Here is a 6000-nt window from a genome sequence, read left to right as displayed (position 1 = left end):
CACATAACGCAGTGCTGAGAATAAAATAAGAGCCACAAATTGTAAGCAAAACAATTACGGTAATTAGAGGAGTTACATGATAGCATATTGTGTTTGGTAACAAGTAGGGCTTCATTCGCTAATGGGACCTCATTTTGCGGCATCCGCCTGGTGGTCTAAGAGAGCATATAAAAGCGTTCAGGACCCAGTGATCATCCTGACAATTCTCTTGACGTCTCTTTGGTGAATTAGGTAAGTCTGATCAGACTCAAATTCTTTATAAATTCTGCAAATTTAGCAATATCCGCAGGTTTATTGCCACAAAAGGGGGGACTTTGTCCTTCCTCCCCACCAAATATTAATTTCCAGGCACTGATGGAGTCGGGCTTTAAAAACTATAGCTGGGGTTCTAAAAACCACACAGGGTTAAGGACCAATTGATTTCATTAATTTTATCTGGGGAATGAATATGGGCATCCTTGCACCAGCTTCACACTAGCACATCCTAAAATACAGCCTGAGATTTCCAACCAGTTTTCACCCAAAAATATTACGAAAAAAAGGGCTGGCTTGCTGGTTGGTTGGAACAAAATATTTAAATATGTTCATAGAAGATGGTGTATATGTATGCCTGCATTTATGTATGATTATGCTGGCATGGGTGTGCACATGTGCACATGCACACATATACATGCATGCACACACACACTCAGACACACAAATGCACACACAATTTTTCAGGTCAAAGCCTGCCTCTTCTTTAGGAGTGTTATGGAGAAATATCCCCCAGCAGTAACTTTTAAAGGAACCAACCACATCAGGATTTTTATACTTTTGTGCAAAGTAGCTAGCATTGGACTGGGTCAGCGAATGAATGCTGGACTTGATGGATCACTGCTCTGATGCACAATGGCAATCCGAATTCTGGTCTTAGCCAACCTAACTTCATAGAAGAGAAGTGAATTGGGTGATGAATGCTATGGAGACTCGATGGCCTTTGGAGACTCGTTTTGTTTTACAAAGTCCTGTTTTCTGCTTAGTCGTTAGCAAATCTTGTTGACCTGGAAGCTTTAAGAAGCTGAAGAGAAACACTTTTTATATGTATGTTGACTTTTAACAAGAGAGCAAGGGAAGTATTTTATGCTGTATTTTCTAAACAGGTTTAGAAATGCCAGGTGTTTGGCATAATATAAATATTTTACATCAGTGGTTATTTCCATCAATGTTTTTAAGCAGCATGCAGCTTACAAGTTTCTGTGGTTTTTTTGAAAGCTATCTTGGGACCTAAAAGTAGGAAAAGAATACGAGACAATAATGTGGCATAGTAAACCGGCTATGTGGTGAGAAATATGAAGATAATGGATGATCTTGTTTCCAGGATTTGCTTCAGAGATGGGCAAATAGTGAATTGATTGGTTCAGTGGCCAAAGAAATAATCAGAAAAAAAGAATTGGCTCAGACTCAACCAAAAAAAGAGTTTATTGTTTTTTCCTTTTATAGTGAAATAATATATATATATATATATCATTTTTAGTCAACCTGAAAGGTTTTGTTTGCCCCAAAGAAAAATGTGTTATTTAGTTTATGGAGTTATTTAACTATTTTGTTTAACCCTTTTTTTCTTTTCATTTAGGCAATTTTTTAGATGAAAAAGAAGGTTGTTTTGCAATAAAATGTTGTGACCATTTCAAAATCTTCTCCTGCACCTGCCACCGTTTTCTGTCCAATACACTCAGTCGTATCAAACACTGAGCCTTTAATCACTTTGTACAGTAGTTCAGCCGGAGCAGTAATCCTTCCTTCCATTCTTTATCCTTCTTGTCTAATGAGCTTATACATTCTTCAGGGTGAAACCTGTCATTTATTCTGTGGTTTTTTTCCCATGCTTGGCACAAAAGTGCTCCAGTTTCTATTGAGGCATTCAGGAGTTACTGAAATTTAAATGATGAACAATAACCCAAACAAGAACTACTAGAATTCATATGATAAATACTAGGAGTGCCTGAGTTCTGGTCACAAGCTGTATTGACTCACTTCACTTATGCCTGCTAAAAAAACAAGGATAATAACCACCTATTTTACATGGGTGTAGCAAGAATTAATGGTTGTGTAGGACTGTGGAAAGAGAAGCTTCTATAATTTTCCTCAGAGTTAAAAGAAAGGGCAGGGGATATGGTCAAGAACCAGAGATGGAAGGGCAAGGAGGTGAAGGAACAAGCATGGAGATGGCTCAAAGTGGTGGTGATCTCCAAGAAAGACAAATGTTCTACCTAGCTCATGTAACAGGCCCAAAAAGAAATAGGTAGAAACAGGTATACTTTCACCTGCTTATTCCACTCGCTCTTTTGCCTTATATTCACTCCCTTTTCTGTGCTTCAGGTTTATCTCATACACAGAGAGAATGTCTTGCTCCAAAAACCCATGCAATGACTCCTGCTCCACCCGATGTGAGGCAAAGTGCCCAGAACCACAGGTCATCACCTCCAATGAGCCATGTGTCATAGCGTGTGAAGACACGAGAGTGATCATCTACCCACCACCGGTGGTCGTGACTTTCCCGGGACCAATTCTTACCACTTGCCCTCAGGAAACTGTAGTGGCATCTACGGTGACACTGGCTGAGTCATCAGATGATGCGACACTGGCTGAGTCCCCTGCCATGATCCCCTCAGCACCAGAAGTTACTAGGAGCTCAGTGCCATGTCATGAGATATGTCCCCCATGCATCATTCCAAGACCCAAGCCACAATACCTCCCAAATTACTCATATACTTTTTCCACCCAATGGATACACCCGTGCAACAGGTCTGGCTTTAAAAAGTATAAGTCATCTTAAGTCCAGCAGGAAAACTCAGGCAAGAATGACCCCTAAATGAATTGGAAGATATGGATTAATGGCTGAGCTGGTAGCATGACTTTCAGAGGTGCCAAGCACTCTTGACTCTGAAGACAATAATGGCAACACCTCTGAAAATCAGGCCAATGTATGTTTTTTTTCCTCATCTTATGTGTTAGCTTAGCTTTTTTTACTATTTCTCTGAATGGCTGGCAGCCTTAAACTTTCACTCTATTTCTTTCTTTCCCCTGAGTGATCAGGCTGAGACAAGTCCCATTTGAAAGGTTTAAAATGGGGCTTGATTAGCAAAGCCAACAGCAGAAGCATAGAGGAACATCCTGTGTGAAACCCTCCTGCTGGAGCAGCTGATTGCTTTTCTCTCTTCTTGGCAGCTGGGAAGAACATTATTTCTGCTCTGCCTTGGTCCTTTCAGTAAATGTTTATACTACTATCCTCTGCATTAAAATTCTGCTGCATCATAACACCGGTCTTCTGGTTGTCCTTCTTCCTTCATTCCTTCCTCACAATCCACTCCTGATGACATTCACTTTGTGAAGTCATTAGGCCTAAGCATTAGCTGTGCCTCCTGGTATGAAGCAAGAGGATAAGCCAGCCCATGAAATGTCCAATACTATTGTGCAAACCCCTGCACAGGACGTATTTCACCTCTGTTGCACACGCTTCAGTAATGATGAATGTGTAATGTGCTGAATTGGCCTCCCTGGAGAGGTGTGGTTGCAACATCATGTGATTGCAAAGCCAGAGAGAGAATGGAGGAGAGAAAGTATAAGTCAGAGAGAGAGAAATTTAAAAAACACCCCAAACTTGGCATGAATCAACTTGAAAATATTACCCTCCTCCAAATAAATTGCACCAAGTGGGGAGAAAGGGGGCTGGTGGCGTTGTTTCTAGGAATCCTTTGTTCTAAAAAAGGAAGAAAATGACAGCCCATCCCAGATTCATTCTCCTATGTCTGGCTCTGGGAAATTCAACTCAAACTCTTCCTATCCCTTTTGTGTGTAACTCCTCCCCAGTTGCTGGCACTCATGGGTACAGGGGAGCAATGATCTATTAGTACTTTCGTATTTGGGAAAAAGACAAAAAATCAGAAGAAGCATGAAAAAGAAGCAACCTTCCTCTTATTTGCACATTCAAGAAAATAAGGAGATCTGAGCAGTACATGAGAGTTTCTCCCTTTCTAATAGCCTTGTTTGGTTTGCAGAGGTCCAGAACGCCAGGCACAGACAGCCAACACGCTCACACTAGTGTAAAAGTGCGGACAGATGCCACAAGCCCCTAAAGCAAACTAAATTCCTCAATCCAGTGGAGAATTAGCTCTGGAAGACTAAGACATACAACTCCAGCTTATTTAACATCTGTCTGGCTGTGCCCATCCTGAGGTAGCCATTGATGAAAGGCATATGTTAAATTACCTGCTCCCCTGCCATCCAGTGGCAAGTCACAGTAATAGCTGCCTGCTGCAGGCAGCTGCACATCCACCTATCTCTGATTCTGGTGCACCTTATGATATAAATTAAACCAGGGTATGTATTCATATCTCCATTCCCTTAATTCCACCACAAACCTCCCCAGTATACAATTCAACTCATGTCTAATTAAAATCAGTGATGTCCAGAGCTGAGCTCTCCTCCAACAGTTTTCCATGGGCTAGGAAGAACCTCTTTGATAGCTTCCACTCTGATATGTAACCAGTTTTCTGATAACACTTTGCTTGTACTGGCCACACTGGCTAAAGCACTGTGAAGTCTACCTACTGCAAACCTTCAGCAGTAGGGAGCCCTTGGAGGGACTTAATCCCCTTCTAAGGTAGAAACAAAGGCTTATGTTCACTTATGTTGCAGTGAAATCCTCTCTCCCACCCAGGAAGCTGGTCTACCCAGGGTGCAGGGCTACAGTTGGTTTTTAATCATGGGACATTGCACTGACACATGCATGCCTGGTGCATATTATTGTTTTGGTGTTGATTCTCTCTCTCTTCTTGATTTTTTTTCTTCATTGGTGGGTGCAAGTTGGAATGACATTTGAGTTTCCATGTATTCCAGTGCAGTGGACATGGCCTTTATGAAGGGGCCAAACTGATGCTGTGCTTGGGGTGGGATGGTCAACAAGGAAGGGTGTCTCCTAAGATGAAAGGCTAATATGTATTTGGGCTGAAGGATTCACCCATGGAAAGTCCATGAATTCAGTCCCTGCAGCACTGCCGGATCTAGGTTTAAGCTACTTAAGCTACATCTTAGAGGCTCGCAATATGAGGGGCCTCTAAATAAGAAAAAAAAAAAACAACCCGGACATTTTCAGTTTATTATGACAAAAATATACATATATATGGATCGACAGTTATTATTCATATTGAGTTCATACATTTGCACAGAAATAATTCATTTTAAAATTTCATGAAAATCCATTTTTGTGGATTTTGTGCATTATTTTTATCATACGGAGCCTCTTAAACTGGATGTAGTTTAGGGCCTCAGCATGTGATAATCTGGCACTGCCCTGTGGCAACTCTAACTCATTCTCCAAGGGACAAGCATTGCTTGGTGCAAGCTGCAAGAACATGCCTCATTGGGCCAGAAGGCATTGCTGGGCCGTCATAATGACTTTGGCTTTGTCCATAGTCAGGACAAAGGTTGGATCCTGCTGATGTCAAACAGTTCCCAAGCACCATAAAAGGTGTAGACATTTCCTTCCTTTATAGGTTTACACTCTGGCATTTATTTAATTAATTCCTGGTCTTCATGTTGTAAGGATGTAAGGCATTATTCTGGCAATAAGCACCCTCAGGGTTGTTCCAAGACTTCCTCAGAACGTAGAACAGAGAAGCACTTCACTAATACTCGTTAGGGTATTGGGCCTGCAAAACACTGTTCTTACCATAGGATTACTAGTGAAATATCAGAGTTGGCCAACCCTAATATTCAGCATTAGTGTCTGTTTAAGAAAAATGCTTGCCAATGCTTCCCATGTGTCCTTTCCTAAAAAAAGTCAGGATTCATATGGTTAGAGTTTGACATTATTCAATTTTCATTGGAAAAAACCTTCACCTTGTTTTTGTAAAGATTCCCCTCCTAACACTGATGGGCAAGAAGCTGTTGTAAACCAGCTTTAAATTCCTACATGCATTAAACTGACCTGAGAATTACAGCAGCAGCTAAGAAGGGGGG

The 6000-nt window shown here is 41.2% G+C and overlaps 1 long non-coding RNA gene across 1 annotated transcript; it reads left to right on the top strand.

The window, feature by feature from the left end:
• LOC132245652 (uncharacterized) lies at positions 1 to 3297 on the top strand. Its single transcript, XR_009457353.1, has 2 exons — positions 1 to 231; positions 2359 to 3297. It is a non-coding gene; the product is annotated as an uncharacterized LOC132245652 (long non-coding RNA).
• The last annotated feature ends 2703 nt before the right edge of the window (positions 3298 to 6000 follow it).

Source organism: Alligator mississippiensis, chromosome 15 (assembly GCF_030867095.1).
Source record: "Alligator mississippiensis isolate rAllMis1 chromosome 15, rAllMis1, whole genome shotgun sequence".
Lineage (NCBI taxonomy): Eukaryota > Metazoa > Chordata > Crocodylia > Alligatoridae > Alligator > Alligator mississippiensis.
The sequence above is the reverse complement of the archived record's forward strand: the minus strand, read 5'-3'. Positions and strand labels throughout refer to the sequence as shown.